A 17,365-nucleotide genomic window follows, 5' to 3' on the forward strand; every position below is an offset into this window, starting at 1 on the left:
ATTGGCGCATCCTATGGATGCGCCATTTCTGGGGCGGCTGACGACTGGTGTTTCTAGCCTGGGAGAGGGCCAATATTCATGGCACCCTTCCTGGGCTATTAATATCAGCCCCCAGCTGTCTGCCTAGCCGTTGCTAGCTATTAGTGTTGAGCGAGCACTAAAATGCTCGGGTGCTCGAAGCTCAGGCCGAGCTCGCCGTGATACTCGGGTGCTCGACCCGAGCAACGAGCCCAATGTTAGTCTATGGGAGACTCGAGCATTTTTGCGGTGGCACTCCAGGCAGTCTTTTAAAAGACTAACAAGTGCCCAAAACGATAGTGACAGTGCTCAAATTACATGGGGACAGCATGGGGAACGCCCCAGGAAGCATTTCTGACCCCCAGGTGACTGCTGTCAACAACGTGGTCAGAGGTATTAAGCCACCTTTACGGGCTCACAATAAAACGTTCAAAAACGAAAGTGAAACTTTTTTCCTGTGAAATATGTTAAGGAACATCCTTTCCAGGGAAAAGACTTGTGTATAAGTTAAAATAAATGACCAAAAACAAAAATACTCCTCCACACCTTCGGCTATGTTCATAAGTAGCATTTTTTATGCGTTTTTGCACTTTTGTATTGCTTTCAACTATGACAAATGCATTCACCGGGAAATGTCATTTTAACATTTTACAACCTTATCTGGCCATGTGCTGTGTGACACATGCATAATTTCCTGAAAAGACATGGGAACAGCATGGGGAAGACCCCTGGAAGCATCTCTGACTCCCAGGTCACTGTCTAAAAGTGGGCCCATCATAAGTGATCCTTGCCACATCAGAAGATGCAGACTTGCAACTATCCCCATGCAAGTTCTAGTCCCAGGGCAGTGTTCAATTGTACCTCCCCCATTCCTTGCAATACAAGCGCAAGTATGCAGCCTGCCACCCACCCACCCCTAGGCTGCAATACCATACTGCTTGCTTGCTTGAACTTGAAATTGGGCCTTTTAGGCATGTGGAGGCGGAATCTGGCCACCACGTCATGACTGTGTTGGCGGCCTGGAATCCATACTCAGTCCCCAGCCGCCCGGCGGCCGGGTGTCCATACTCAGTCCCCAGCCGCCCTGCGGCCGGGTGTCCACACACGGTCCCCAGCCGCCTGGGGGCAGCCGGGTGTCCATAAACGGTCCCCATCCGCCCCTATTTCTCCTTGGAACATCCCCCCGCACACTTTTCTTAGCCCGGCCTGCTTTAGGCAGCATTGGACGAGCCCACCAGAGAACCAGACTCCTCCGGTGGGCCCTGACTTCTCCATCGGTGGAGTTGAGAGTGCCAAGGTGAGGAGCATGATGATGATGACAGAAGTTAGCATCTGCTATGTTTTCTTTTAATGCAAGTGTAAGTGTGCAGCCTGCCACCCACCCACCCCCAGACTGAAATTTCATACTGCTAGCTTGCACTTGAAATGTGGCCTTTTAGCTTTGAGGAGGCCGAAGCTGGCCACTACCTCATGGCTGCTTCTGCAGCGAGGTATCCATAGTCAGTCCCCAGCCACCCCTATTTGTCCTGGTGTGCCTTATACATAAGATTAAGCGCGTATACCAAAACATTACCTGTGCTCTCCCCAGTGCATTTAGTGGGAAGGAGAGCCTATTCTGCTGTAGTGTGTGCTTGCCAATCCCCTGTTCAGGGTACATGCGAAGATGCCTCCCACCTTGCACCTGTCGTTGCAGACTTGCAACTATCCCCATTCAAGTCCTTGTCCCAGGGCAGTGTTCAATTGTACCTCTCCCATTCCTTGCAATGCAAGCGCAAGTATGCAGCCTGCCACCCATCCACCCCCAGGCTGCAATACCATACTGCTTGCTTGCTTGCACTTTAAATTGGGCCTTTTAGGCATGTGGAGGCGGAATCTGGCCACCACGCCATGGCTGTGTCGGCGGCCTGGTATCCATACTCAGTCCCCAGCCGCCTGGTGGCCGGGTGTCCCCACTTGCTCCCCAGTCTCCAGGGGGTGGCCGGGTGTCCATACTCGGTCCCCAGCCACCCCTATTTGTCCCGGTAACCTTTCCCACACTTTTCTTAGCCTGGCCTGCTTTAGGGCAGCATTGGCTGAGCCCACCGGAAGATCAGACTCCTCCGGTGGGCCCTGGCTTCTCCATCAGGGGAGTTGAGAGTGCCAAGGTGAGGAGCATGATGAGGATGATAAAAGTAAGCATCTGCTTTGTTTTGTTGTAATGCAAGCGCATGTATGTAGTAGCGGCTAGGCCTGAGGTGGTCAGCGTTTTGGCGCATATCCTACCTCCTCCGAGGTTTGCTGGATGTGTTCCTGCTACTATCCAAGTTCTATGACTCCCGTTAAAACAAAGCTTCAGGTGATAAATGATGGATGAGGTAGTAGCAAAGGAGAAAGAGCAGGAGGAACAGGGACCATTCACATCAATATCAGGCCAGTCAACCAGATATGTCTTGTAGGATATGTTTCTGTAACAAAAGGAGCAGTTCGGCTACACAGTTATAGGGTATACAGTGAGTGCAATGCCTACCAAAAATTTCGAGGCACTCCAATGCCCCTTGGAAAAGACATGGAGGTCAGAGGGCGTTAACTAAACCTATTTTTCCATTTATAGCAACTGGGTCTCCTGTGCACTGTTGGCCTAAGCAGTGAATGGAAGGCTTTCCAAAAATTATGAGGAACTGCAATGCCCCTTACAAGAGCCATGTGTGGCACCCCAGGGGTCTGGTACCTACAGTAATAGAGATATTACGTCAGAGAGCAAGAGGGAGGTTTCCTTGTCAGGATCCCTTAAACATGCAACATCCTCCTGCCCCAGTCCTGGGAGGGGAGAATTCTGCCCCTATAAACTGGATCTGGGGCGGGGTTGAGTGAGTCAGAGAACAGTCAGAGTCAGAGTGAGAGCAAGGGAAAGTAACAGCAAGGAGCTCTGTAGGAGCTAGGAGCTAAAGACCAGGGGCTGGAAGCTGAGCAGAGCTCGCCCTGGCAGAAGACAATAGGAACCGGACACAGGAGTCCGAGGCTGTGAGGACTTATATATCCAGCAGCAGAAACCAGCCAGCAGGGGATTTCAGGTCCTCTGGCCATAGAAGCCCGGAGGCTCAGTCACAGGCAAGGGACCTGCACTGCCGTCGTGGAGTGGAGGATAAGAGAAGGCCCCAAGTCACCAGCCATACGGGTGAGCACTACACGGTACACTCAGGGACGTGGGCTACTTCTACCCACTTACAGCAAGGTAGCCAGGAAGAGTGCAGACAGACGGGGAGGCCTACAACTCCACCTGGCCATGGGAACTCCTGCTTGCTCACAGACTGACCAGGCCTCTTATGCTAGCCCGTACTCCCGGGAGGGTCTACCTTATAATTATCAGTAAAGACCCTGAACTGCACTGCAAAGACTGAGTCGTTCCTGCTGCGCTCGTGCACCATCACCCCCATCATCCACACTCACTGCCCTGATGCTATACTCCTCCCGTGGGAAGTTATCCCATTCTCTGCTGCGCACACAACACCAGCCTCAGCGGTCTGCCTCGCAGCGGTGGTACTCCCTGACCGCAATCCACGGGTGGCGCAGTCGGACAATTAACCTCAAAACCTAAGAAAGACTGCAACTGGTTTGACCAGTCTGAGCCACGGGACCGGGTCCCCGCCACGGAGACTACAGACCCCAGAGACACGGCACCGGGTATCCCACACACGTGTACACACGGCCCTGGTGGCGCGTTACATGCAGTACAGCATATTACAAACATAAGTCCCATTATTGGGGAGTGGGTCTCCCATAGTCTTTGCTTATGCTTTCCAAGCAAAAGCTGCCAAAAATTAGGACGTAGCAACTTGCAATGCCCCTTACAAGAGCCATGCAGTACAGCATATTACAAACATGAGTCCCATTATTGGGGAGTGGGTCTCCCATAGTATTTGCTTATGCTTTCCAAGCAAAAGCTGCCAAAAATTAGGACGGAGCAACTTGCAATGCCCCTTACAAGAGCCATGCAGTACAGCATAATACAAACATAAGTCCCATTATTGGGGAGTGGGTCTCCCATAGTATTTGCTTAGGCTTTCCAAGCAAAAGCTGCCAAAAATTAGGACGGAGCAACTTGCAATGCCCCTTACAAGAGCCATGCAGTATAGCATATTACAAACATAAGTCCCATTATTGGGGAGTGGGTGTCCCATAGTATTTGCTTATGCCTTGCAAGCAAAAGCTGCCAAAAATTAGGACGGAGCAACTTGCAATGCCCCTTACAAAAGCCATGCAGTACAGCATATTACAAACATAAGTCCCATTATTGGGGAGTGGGTGTCCCATAGTATTTGCTTATGCCTTGCAAGCAAAAGCTGCCTAAAATAAGGACGGAGGAACTTGCAATGCTGGCACCCTGGTGGTATAGTGGTGGTGGAGGCTGAGGATAAGGAGAAGAAGATAAAACAGCCGAAACGAGGAAGCGTATACCCATGTGTGGGTGTGAAGCGGTGCATGTGAATACACCTCCCGAAATAACACAGTGGATTTGACTTTATGTTACTCTGCTGTCATTTGGTGGTGATGAGAAGTCTGGCCCAATCCAGCCCTTGTTCATTTTGATAAGGGTCTGCTTGTCAGCATTGTCAGTTGACAGGCGAGTGCGCTTATCAGTTATAATTCCCCCAGCGGCATTAAAAACACGCTCTGATAACACGCTAGCGGCAGGGCAGGCCAGGACCTCCAAGGCGTACAGAGCGAGTTCATTCCAAGTGTCCAGCTTGGATACCCAATAATTAAAAGGCACAGAGGAATCACGGAGGACGCTGGTACCGTCGGCAGGGTACTCCCTCACCATCTTTTGAAACTTTCCACTCCTTGTGAGAGTACCCCGCGCCTCAGGGCCTGTAAGCTGGGCGGGTGTCAGAAAACTGTCCCAGAATGTTGACAGTGTTCCCCTGCCTCTGCTGGATTGGAGTTGCATCTCTCTCGCCTGTACGCCTTGGTTGGGCAATGAACTGTGACCTCTGCCGCTAGCGTGTTCAGATGGGAATTTTTTTAACAGTTCTGCAGCAAGGGCCTTCTGGTACTGCCCCATTTTTGTAGACCTCTCCACCTCAGGAATAAGAGAGTGAAAGTTCTCCTTGTAGCGGGGGTCTACAAGTGTCACCAACCAGTAATGACTCTCACCCAACATTTTGACAACGCGAGGGTCACGGTTAAGGCAGCGTAACATAAAGTCAGCCATGCGTGCCAGACTGGTAACGGGCAAGATTTCCGTGTCCTCACCAAGATGACGACTGACCATGCTCTCCTCCTCCTCCTCTTCCTCCTCCCCCCTGTCCTCAGGCCACCCACGCTGAACCGACGGTATGACAGTTGTACAGGTACTACCGTCTACAACGCATGATAGCAGCTCCTGTTTTTCCTCCTCCTCCTCCTCCTCCTCCTCTCCCTCATTGTCCCCCAATGCACGTTGGGATGAGATGAGGTTAGGCTGTGTGTAATCGCCCGCTACAGCTTCTTGATCCATCTTATCATACTCTGGCTGCAATGCCTCCTCTTTAATTCTCTGCAGAGAGTGTTGCAGAAGACAGACAAGTGGGATGCTGACACTAATGATGGCGTCATCGCCACTCACCATCTTGGTGGCCACCTCAAAGTTTGTCAGGATGGTACATATGTCAGACATCCAGGTCCACTCCTGAGGTCTTATGTGTGGAGTCTGACCTGAATATCGACGGCCTTGTTGCAGCTGGTACTCCACAACTGCTCTCTTCTGCTCACAAATTCTTTGCAACATGTGGAGGGTAGAGTTCCAACGTGTGGGGACATCACACACCAGTCGGTGTGCCGGAAGCTGCAAACGCTGCTGCAACACAGTAAGGGCGGCGGAATCTGTAGCCAACTTGCGAAAATGAGCTGACAGGCGGCGTACTTTCACGAGCAGATCTGGCAACTCGGGGTACGATTTAAGAAACCGCTGAAACACGAGGTTAAGCACATGAGCCAGGCATGGTACGTGTGTGATCTCACCTCGCCTCAGAGCCGCCACCAGGTTACGGCCATTGTCAAACACGACCATGCCGGTATGTAGGTTCAGCGGTCTCAGCCACAGATCTGCCTGCTCTTTCACAGCTGTCCACAACTCACAAGCAGTGTGAGGTTTATCACCTAAGCTTATGAGTTTCAGCACAGCCTGTTGCCGCTTGGCGGAGGCAGTACTGCAATGCTTCCAGCTTGTAACTGATGTGGTGATATCTGAGATGGAGGCTGAACATGAGGAGGAGGAGGACGATGCGCAGGAGCTGTACACTGTGGGGGCAACTCTGACTGACATAGGGCCCGCAATCCTCGGTGTGGGGAGGATGTGTTCTGTCCCAAGGTCCGACTGGGTCCCGGATTCCACTATGTTTACCCAGTGTGCCGTCAGAGAGATGTACCGTCCCTGGCCACAAGCACTTGTCCACGTGTCCGTTGTCAGGTGTACTCTCCCAGTAACTGCGTTGTTGAGGGCACGGCAGATGCTTTGGGACACATGCTTGTGTAGTGCGGGGATGGCACACCGGGCAAAAAAGTGTCGGCTGGGGACCCAGTACCGAGGGACGGCCACCGCCATAAGATTGCGGAAGGATTCCGTCTCCACCAGCCTAAAAGGCAGCATTTCAAACGCAAGCAGTCGTGAAATGTGCAAATTTAGGACTGTGGCCTGTGGGGCGTTAGCTGCGAATTTCCGCTTTCGTTCAAAGGTCTGGGATATGGACAATTGAACGCTGCGGTGGGACGTGGACGTGGACGTTGATGCTGTTTCTTGAGAAACTGCCATAACAAGTGAAGACTGAGAGGAGGGGGCATCTTTACATGCAGTATGGACAGGGGATTGCCTTGCACACACAACAGGGGGATCTACTGCACGCACAACAGTGGAAGAAGCAGTGGTGACACCCGCTGACACTGGTCGTGGACCCTGGTTTTCGCCCCACAAAGTCGAGTGCTTTGCTGCCATGTGCCTGATCATGCTGGTGGTGGTCAGGCTGGTAGTTTTGTCACCCCTGCTGATGCTGGCATGGCAGGTGGAACATATGGCCTTTTTGGGTTATCAGCAGAGTCTTTAAAAAAATTCCAGACTCTGGAAGATCTACCGCTTGTACTGGCAACGTCCCTCGTGTTGGTGTTACGGGGAACCGTTGCCTGCCTTCTGTCTGCGGCCACCACACTGCTTCTTCCTGCCTGTTGGGGTACTCTGCCTCCCTCCCCCAGTGTGCTGCTGGCCTCACTCTGCATGTCCTCCTTCCATGTTGGGTCAGTTACTAGATCATCCACCACCTCCTCCTCTTCCACTTGCGCACCACGATCCTCCTCCTCACTTCCTGGCAATTGTGTCTCATCATCGTCCACCTCTTGTGACAGATTGCCAACGTCGACTTCCTGTGGCCGTGGCTGTTCAAATATTTGGGCATCGCAACATGGGAACTCCTCTTCCACCACTTCAAGAGTATCAGACGAGGGGCCCAAATATGGAAATGGACCAGTGAACAGCTCTTCAGAGTGTCCAAGTGTGGGATCACTTGCTGTCTGACGACACTCGGCATGGTGGGAGGAAGGAGCATCAGGGTGAGGAGGATTATGCGGTCGAGACTCACGGCTACTAAGAGTTGACCGTGTGGAAGACAGACCGGAGGTGGTGGTGCCCAGGTAACTGGAAGTATTATCTGCTATCCAATTAACAACCTGTTCACTCTGATCAGTTCTCAATACTTGTGTTGTTCTGTGCTTCCCTAGTAATTCGGTCAAGAAGTGGGAGCGAGAAGATGTGGCTGTTGGTTGTGGCACATTTTCACCTTGGCCACGGCCCCGTCCTCTGCACGAACCATCACCAGAACGTCCACTTCCACTTCCCTTGCCACGCGCCTTGCCCATTGTAAATGAAGTAAAATAGCTTACACTTGCACTATCAATGGAAAAAGGGTAATAAAGAGTAGATTAGAACCGTGGAAGAGGAAAACCACAGTTATTGTTTACTGGGGTATACCACACTTTTTAAATAGAGATATTTGCGGCTGAACAGTGAGCGACACACTCAAACTGCTTTTTTTTAGATACCAAAGGCCCAAAACTGGATAGTACAGCGATTTGACCCGTGGAACTGCTAAACCACACTGGGATGTCGGGCCTACACAAGACTATTTTCAACAGATATATTTTTGTGTCACAACATTCAGGAGACACTACTGTTTTTTTTTACGGAAAAAACTACCAAAAGCTGAATAATAGAGATTTTTTACCGTGGGATGGCAAAACCACAGTTATTGTTTACTGGGGTATACCACACTTTTTTAAATATATAGATTTGCGGCTGAACAGTGAGCAACACACTCAAATTGTTTTTTTTTTTAGATACAAATGGCCCAAAATGGATAATACAGAGATTTGAACCGTGGAAGTGCAAAACAACATTTCTGTTTCTCTAGCCTACACCAGACTATTTTCAACAGTTATATTTGTGTCTGAAAAATCAGAGACACGCTTTTTTTTGGGGGGGGAGGGGGACACACCAAAAGGTTAATAAGACGGGTATTTGTACAGTGTGAAGGAGGAAAAAAAAGGAGGATTTAGATGAAAAAAAAAGGATTTTTCCTGGCCCCCGACACCTGGTGCTAAGTCCAGCAATTTCAGCAACAGGAGCACACAGGACTGTAATGCAGTGTTTGCTGGTATAACCACTGTGTCTCCTATACAGCCTGCCTGCCTGGTATCTGGGATGGATGTTAGTCCTGAAAAGGACTGTTTGTTTGTTCTGGCAGCCTTTACAGACCCTACACTAACTATTTCGCAGTTTATATCTCTCCCTAAATCAGCAGCGCTGTCCCTACACTGTCTAATCCGGAGTGACTGTGTCCAAGATGGCGGCGCCCTGTTTAAATACTCGAGGTGACGCTGTGCGGCCAGCCAATCACTGTTATGCCCACAACCAACATGGCTGCAGCATTACAGTGACTGGCTGGCAATCCCTGCATGTTCATTGGCTCTGTAAAGAGCGATAAACATGCAGGGCGGAGACCCGAGCTCCCACCCGAGTAACCCGGAAATGCTCGGTGCTCGCCGAACATCCCGAGTAGCGTGATGCTCGGGCGAGTACCGAGCAGTGTCGAGCATGTTCGCTCAACACTACTAGCTATTAAAAAAGGGGGGACCACACGTCATTTTTTTGGGGGTCCCCCATTTTAATAGCTAGTAAAGGCTAGATATTCAACTGGGGCTGATATTAGTAGCCTAGGAAGCTCCGTGGGTATTACCCCCTTCCCAGGCTTCAAACATCTTCCCCAGCCGTCTGCTTAACCTCTTCTAGAGCCTAAAATTATGGGGAACCCCACGCCAATTTTTTTTTAAATAAATCCTTTATTTTAACACTAAATGACAAGTACTGTAATCAACACTGTCACTGTACTTCTTATATATGTGACTGACATGTTTCTATCTATCTAATCTATGTGTGATGCTCTATTCTTTCTGTTATAAATTGTCGGGTACCGCTGCTGAATTGCCGGCCGGCTTTTTTAAAGAGACGGTGCATGAAAACACTAATATTTTTTTTAATAAATCCTTAACACTAAATGACAAGTACAGTAACCAACACTGTCACTGTACTTATTATATATGTGACTGACATGTTTCTATCTATCTAATCTATGTGTGATTCTCTATTCATTCTATTCTAAATTGTCGGGTACCGCTGCTGAAATGCCGGCCGGCTTTTTTAAAGAGACGGTGCATGAAAACACTATTATTTTTTTTTAATAAATCCTTTACACTAAATGACAAGTACAGTAAGCAACACTGTCACTGTACTTCATATATATGTGACTGACATGTTTCTATCTATCTAATCTATGTATGATGCTCTATTCTTTCTATTCTAAATTGTCGGGTACCGGTGTATGCCGCTGCTGAATTGCCGGCTTTTCATGTTTCACTGTGAGCACTGTTCCCATCGATTTGGGCAACCACTGTAATGCCACAACCACCATGGCTGTGGCATTACAATGAGTGGCAGACAATCCCTGCATGATTGGTGCTCTAAATAGCGCCATTCAGGACACGCTTTTGGTGCACGAACAGTTGTCGAACATAACCTCGAACAGCCGAATTTTTTGCAAATCGTTCGGGTTCGTCGAACAACTCGAACGCCGCCCAAAACAGCTTGAATTTGAGATTGGCGAACAGTTCTAGTCAAACACCGCTCATCTCTACTCTTTACTAACCAGAATCCCACAATGTGTGTCCTGTATTCCATCTTTCTTCTCTGCTAGATTTGTAAAAATGAACATGGATAAAACAGAATGCATCATCTTTCCACCATCTCATCCACCCCCCCTCCAACAGACCTATCTATCAAAGTGAATGGCTGCTCACTCTCCTCAGTCCCGCAAGCTTGACTCTGATATGTCCTTCAAACATCAGATCCAAGCCCTTTCCACTTGCTGCTGACTCCAACTCCAAAGTATCTCGTGGATCCGCACATTCCTCAATCATGAATGTAGAAAAACACCAGTGAACGCCTCGATTACTACAAGCTCATGCTCTGTGGCCTCCCTTCTACCACTCTCGCACCCCTCCAGTGTATCCTTAACTGTGCTGGGCGATTAATCCACCTTTCACTCCGCTATTCCCAGGCTTCTCCCCTCTGTCAATCCCTGCGCTGGCTCCCTGTTGCCCAGAGTCTCCAGTTGAAAAGCCTAACTTTGGCATAGCAAGCCATCGAAAACCTGTCTCCTCCATACATGTGTGACCTAGTCTCCCTGTACTACTTAGCTGCATGCAACTTCCCATCCTCCCAAAATCTCCTTCTCTACTTCCCTCTTATCTCTTCTTGTCACGATCGCATACAAGATTTGTCCCATGCATCTCCGCTACTGTGTATTGCTGTACCACAACACATCAGATTCTCGTCTAACGTGCAAACCTTGATAAAGAAGCTGAAGACCGACTTCTTGTGACAAGCGTACAATCTGCAGTAAGCCTCGCTCCAGCATACCACTGCACGACTAGCTATACCCTGACCTACTGTATGCTCAGCCATCCCTTGTAGATTGTTGGTTCATCCCTCGCGGGCAGGGTCTTCTCTCCTCTTGTACCAGTCGATGAGTCACCAACCGTGACTCCTTTTCACATGTAAAGCGCCACGGAAAAAAGGTCGCTGTAATAGTAATAATAATTAGAGTACTTGTACTCTGGGTCAATTGATGGCACTTTCCATGTGTCTACCCCTAATTTGATTTGTTTTGGCAGCTTTTGGGCCCATTTTAAGGTGTTGTGTATGCGTTTTTTTTTGTCCCCCCGTTGAATCCTATGGCGTTCGGTAGCGTTCAACGAATTTTCGACTAATAAATCGGCGCATATTGCAAATTCTGCGATCGTAATCCGAATCGAATATTGAAATATTCGATCATCTCTAGTTTTCATTCACTGAAATAATTCACTAAAAAAAGCATAGATTCAAAAAATATCACTGAAAAAAGACAATATTCAGCAGGCCCCCATGATAAATTTGGGGGCAGCACAGGTGCAAAATACAAATATGACAACCTTTTGCAAACCCATCATACATCAGGGAGGTGGTTGCCTAGTATTTAAAGGCACACAGGTTTGCTTAGGGTGTCATTCACACCATAATGTGAGATGCACCATTGTGCAAATAACTGTTTATTACCAACGCCCCTACTATTAGATCAGGAGGGCTGCCAGAACCATAAGTTCACCCCACATTACCCAGCCACCACTGAAGGGTGGGTTTTCAAGTGGTTGTTTCATCTGTGCTTCCCCGCCTTCATTATGGAGGTGTGCTGCATCCTGCTGTGCACATGTGTTTGAACATGGTATTGGCAAATCAAACATAGGCAGCAATTTTATGACTTTTGTAGTTTTTTCACCAGTCCCAGCCAACTCCACCAAAGTGGACAGAGCAGAGGAGGGGTGTAGTTAGGGAAAAAAAGTGGCATAAAATACATAAAAAATATATGATAACTAGTGTTGAGTGAGCACTAAAATGCTCGACCCGAGCAACGAGCCCAATGTTAGTTTATGGGAGACTCGAGCATTTTTGCGGTGGCACCCCCGGCAGTCTTTTAAAAGCCTAACAAGTGCCCAAAACGATAGTGACAGTGCTCAAATGACATGCGGACAGCATGGGGATCGCCCCAGGAAGCATTTCTGACTCCCAGGTCACTGCTGTCTACAGCGTAGTCAGAGGTATTAAGCCACTTTTACGGGCTCACAATAAAACGTTCAAAAACGAAAGTGAAACTTTTTTCCTGTGAAATATGTTAAGGAACATCCTTTCCAGGGAAAAGACTTGTGTATAAGTTAAAATAAATGACCAAAAACAAAAATACTCCTCCCCACCTATGTTCACAAGTAGCATTTTTTATGCGTTTTTGCACTTTTGTATTGCTTTCAACTATGACAAATGCATTCACCGGGAAATGTCATTTTAACATTTTACAACCTTATCTGGCCATGTGCTGTGTGACACATGCATAAAGTCCTGAAAAGACATGGGAACAGCATGGGGAAGACCCCTGGAAGCATCTCTGACTCCCAGGTCACTGTCTAAAAGTGTGCCCATCATAAGTGATCCTTGCCGCATCAGAAGATGCAGACTTGCAATTATCCCCATGCAATTTCTAGTCCCAGGGCAGTGTTCAATTGTACCTCCCCCATTCCTTGCAATACAAGCACAAGTATGCAGCCTGCCACCCACCCACCCCTAGGCTGCAATACCATACTGCTTGCTTGCTTGAACTTGAAATTGGGCCTTTTAGGCATGTGGAGGCAGAATCTGGCCACCACGTCATGACTGTGTTGGCGGCCTGGAATCCATACTCAGTCCCCAGCCGCCCGGCGGCCGGGTGTCCATACTCGGTCCCAAGCCGCCTGAGGGCAGCCGGGTGTCCATAAACGGTCCCCAGCCGCCCCTATTTCTCCTTGGAACATCCCCCCACACACTTTTCTTATCCCGGCCTGCTTTAGGCAGCATTGGACGAGCCCACCAGAGAACCAGACTCCTCCAGTTGGCCCTGAATTCTCCATCGGTGGAGTTGAGAGTGCCAAGGTGAGGAGCATGATGATGATGACAGAAGTTAGCATCTGCTATGTTTTCATTTAATGCAAGTGTAAGTGTGCAGCCTGCCACCCACCCACCCCCAGACTGCAATTCCATACTGCTAGCTTGCACTTGAAATGGGGCCTTTTAGTTTGGAGGAGGCGGAAGCTGGCCACTACCTCATGGCTGCTTCGGCAGCGAGGTATCCATACTCAGTCCCCAGGCGCCCCTATTTGTCCTGGTGTGCCTTATACATAAGATTAAGCGCGTATACCAAAACATTACCTGTGCCCTCCCCAGTGCATTTAGTGGGAAGGAGAGCCTATTCAGCTGTAGTGTGTGCATGACAAACCCCTGTTCATGGTACATGCGAAGATGCCTCCCACCTTGCACCTGTCGTTGCAGACTTGCAACTATCCCCATTCAAGTCCTTGTCCCAGGGCAGTGTTCAATTTTACCTCTCCCATTCCTTGCAATGCAAGCGCAAGTATGCAGCCTGCCACCCACCCACCCCCAGGCTGCAATACCATACTGCTTACTTGCTTGCACTTTAAATTGGGCCTTTTAGGCATGTGGAGGCGGAATCTGGCCACCACGCCATGGCAGTGTCGGCGGCCTGGTATCCATACTCAGTCCCCAGCCGCCTGGTGGCCGGGTGTCCCCGCTTGCTCCCCAGCCTCCAGGGGTGGCCGGGTGTCCATACTCGGTCCCCAGCCACCCCTATTTGTCCCGGTAACCTTTCCCACACTTTTCTTAGCCTGGCCTGCTTTAGGGCAGCATTGGTCGAGCCCACCGGAATATCAGACTCCTCCGGTGGGCCCTGGCTTCTCCATCAGGGGAGTTGAGAGTGCCATGGTGAGGAGCATGATGAGGATGATAGAAGTTACCATCTGCTTTGTTTTGTTGTAATGCAAGCGCATGTATGTAGCAGCGGCTAGGCCTGAGGTGGTCAGCGTTTTGGCGCATATCCTACCTCCTCCGAGGATTGCTGGATGTTTTCCTGCTACTATCCAAGTTCTCTGACACCCTTTAAAACAAAGCTTCAGGTGATAAATGATGGATGAGGTAGTGGCAAAGGAGAAAGAGCAGGAGGAACAGGGACCATTCACATCAATATCAGGCCAGTCAACCAGATATGTCTTGTAGCATATGTTTCTGTAACAAAAGGAGCGGTTCGGCTACACAGTTATAGGGCATACAGTGAGTGCAATGCCTACCAAAAATTTCGAGGCACTCCAATGCCCCTTGGAAATGACATGGAGGTCAGAGGGCGTTAACTAAACCTTTTTTTCCATTTATAGCAACTGGGTCTCCTGTGCACTGTTGGCCTAAGCAGTGAATAGAAGGCTTTCCAAAAATTATGAGGACCTGCAATGCCCCTTACAAGAGCCATGTGTGGCACCCCAGTGGTCTGGTCACCACAGTAATAGAGATATTACGTCGGAGAGCAAGTGGGAGGTTTTCTGGTCAGGATCCCTTAAACATGCAACATCCTCCTGTACCAGTCCTGGGAGGGGAGAATTCTGCCCTTATAAACTAGATCTGAGGCGGGGTTGAGAGAGTCAGAGAACAGAGAACAGTCAGAGTCAGAGTGAGAGCAAGGGAAAGTAACAGCTAGGAGCTCTGTAGGAGCTAGGAGCTAAAGACCAGGGGCTGGAAGCTAAGCAGAACTTGCCCTGGCAGAAGACAATAGGAACCGGACACAGGAGTCTGAGGCTGTGAGGACTTATATATCCAGCAGCAGAAACCAGCCGGCAGGGGATTTCAGGTCCTCTGGTCATAGAAGCCCGGAGGCTCAGTCACAAGCAAGGGACCAGCACCGCCGTCGTGGAGCGGAGGCTAACAGAAGGCCCCAAGTCACCAGCCATACGGGTGAGCACTACACGGTACACTCAGGGACGTGGGCTACTTCTACCCGCTTACTGCAAGGTAGCCAGGAAGAGTGCAGACAGACGGGGAGGCCTACAACTCCACGTGGCCATGGGAACTCCTGCTTGCTCACAGACTGACAAGGCCTCTTATGCTAGCCAGTACTCCCGGGAGGGTCTACCTTATAATCATCAGTAAAGACCCTGAGCTGCACTGCAAAGACTCTGAGTCGTTCTTGCTGCGCTCGTGCACCATCAGCTCCATCATCCACACTCACTGCCCTGAGGCTATACTCCTCCCGTGGGAAGTTATCCCATTCTCTGCTGCGCACACAACACCAGCCTCAGCGGTCTGCCTCGCAGCGGTGGTACTCCCTGACCGCAATCCACGGGTGGCGCAGTCGGACAATTAACCTCAAAACCTAAGAAAGACTGCCACTGGTTTGACCAGCCTGAGCCACGGGATCGGATCCCCGCCAAGGAGACTACAGACCCCAGAGACCCGGCACCGGGTATCCCACACACGTGTACACACGGCCCAGGGGGGGCGTCACATGCAGTACAGCATATTACAAACATAAGTCCCTTTATTGGGGAGTGGGTGTCCCATAGTCTTTGCTTATGCTTTCCAAGCAAAAGCTGCCAAAAATTAGGACGGAGCAACTTGCAATGCCCCTTACAAGAGCCATGCAGTACAGCATATTACAAACATAAGTCCCAATATTGGGGAGTGGGTGTCCCATAGTATTTGCTTATGATTTCCAAGCAAAAGCTGCCAAAAATTAGGAAGGAGCAACTTGCAATGCCCCTTACAAGAGCCATGCAGTACAGCATATTACAAACATAAGTCCCATTATTGGGGAGTGGGTGTCCCATAGTATTTGCTTATGCCTTGCAAGCAAAAGCTGCCAAAAATTAGGACGGAGCAACTTGCAATGCCCCTTACAAGAGCCATGCAGTACAGCATATTACAAACATAAGTCCCATTATTGGGGAGTGGGTCTCCCATAGTATTTGCTTATGCCTTGCAAGCAAAAGCTGCCTAAAATGAGGAAAGAGCAACTTGCAATGCCCCTTACAAGAGCCAAGCAGTACAGCATATTACAAACATAAGTCCCATTATTGGGGAGTGGGTGTCCCATAGTATTTGCCTATGCTTTCCAAGCAAAAGCTGCCAAAAATTAGGACGGAGCAACTTGCAATGCCCCTTACAAGAGCCATGCAGTACAGCATATTACAAACATAAGTCCCATTATTGGGGAGTGGGTCTCCCATAGTATTTGCTTATGCCTTGCAAGCAAAAGCTGCCAAAAATTAGGACGGAGCAACTTGCAATGCCCCTTACAAGAGCCATGCAGTACAACATTTTACAAACATAAGTCCCATTATTGGGGAGTGGGTCTCCCATAGTATTTGCTTATGCTTTCCAAGCAAAAGCTGCCAAAAATAAGGACGAAGCAACTTGAAATGCTGGCACCCTGGTGACATAGTGGTGGTGGAGGCTGAGGATAAGGAGAAGAAGATAAAACAGCCGAAACAAGGAAGCATATACCCATGTGTGGGTGTGAAGCGGTGCATGTGAATACACCTCCGAATTAACACAGTGGATTTGACTTTATGTTACTCTGCTGTCATTTGGTGGTGATGAGAAGTCTGGCCCAATCCAGCCCTTGTTCATTTTGATAAGGGTCAGCTTGTCAGCATTGTCAGTTGACAGGCGAGTGCGCTTATCAGTTATAATTCCCCCAGCGGCACTAAAAACACGCTCCGATAATACGCTAGTGGCAGGGCAGGCCAGGACCTCCAAGGCGTACAGAGCGAGTTCATTCCAAGTGTCCAGCTTGGATACCCAATTTTTTAAAAGTCACAGATCACGGATGACGCTGGTACGGTCAGCAAGGTACTCCCTCACCATCTTTTGAAACTTTCCCCTCCTTGTGAGAGTACACCGTGCCTCAGGGCCTGTAAGCTGGGCGGGTGTCAGAAATCTGTCCCAGAACGTTGACAGTGTTCCCCTGCCTCTGCTGGATTGGAGTTGCATCTCTTTCGCCTGTATGCCTTGGTTGGGCAACGAACTGTGACCTCTGCCGCTAGCGTGCTCAGATGGGAATTTTTTTAACAGTTCTGCAGCAAGGGCCTTCTGGTACTGCCCCATTTTTGTAGACCTCTCCACCTCAGGAATAAGAGAGTGAAAGTTCTCCTTGTAGCGGGGGTCTACAAGTGTCACGAACCAGTAATGACTGTCACCCAACATTTTGACAACGCGAGGGTCACGGTTAAGGCAGCGTAACATAAAGTCAGCCATGCGTGCCAGACTGGTAACGGGCAAGATTTCCATGTCCTCACCAAGATGACGACTGACCATGCTCTCCTCCTCCTCCTCCTCTTCCTCCTACCCCTGTCCTCAGGCCACCGACGCTGAACCGGTGGTATG

Source organism: Phyllobates terribilis, unplaced genomic scaffold, assembly GCF_046119375.1.
Source record: "Phyllobates terribilis strain yellow unplaced genomic scaffold, ASM4611937v1 Scaffold_3__8_contigs__length_932513732, whole genome shotgun sequence".
Classification (NCBI taxonomy): Eukaryota; Metazoa; Chordata; class Amphibia; order Anura; family Dendrobatidae; genus Phyllobates; species Phyllobates terribilis.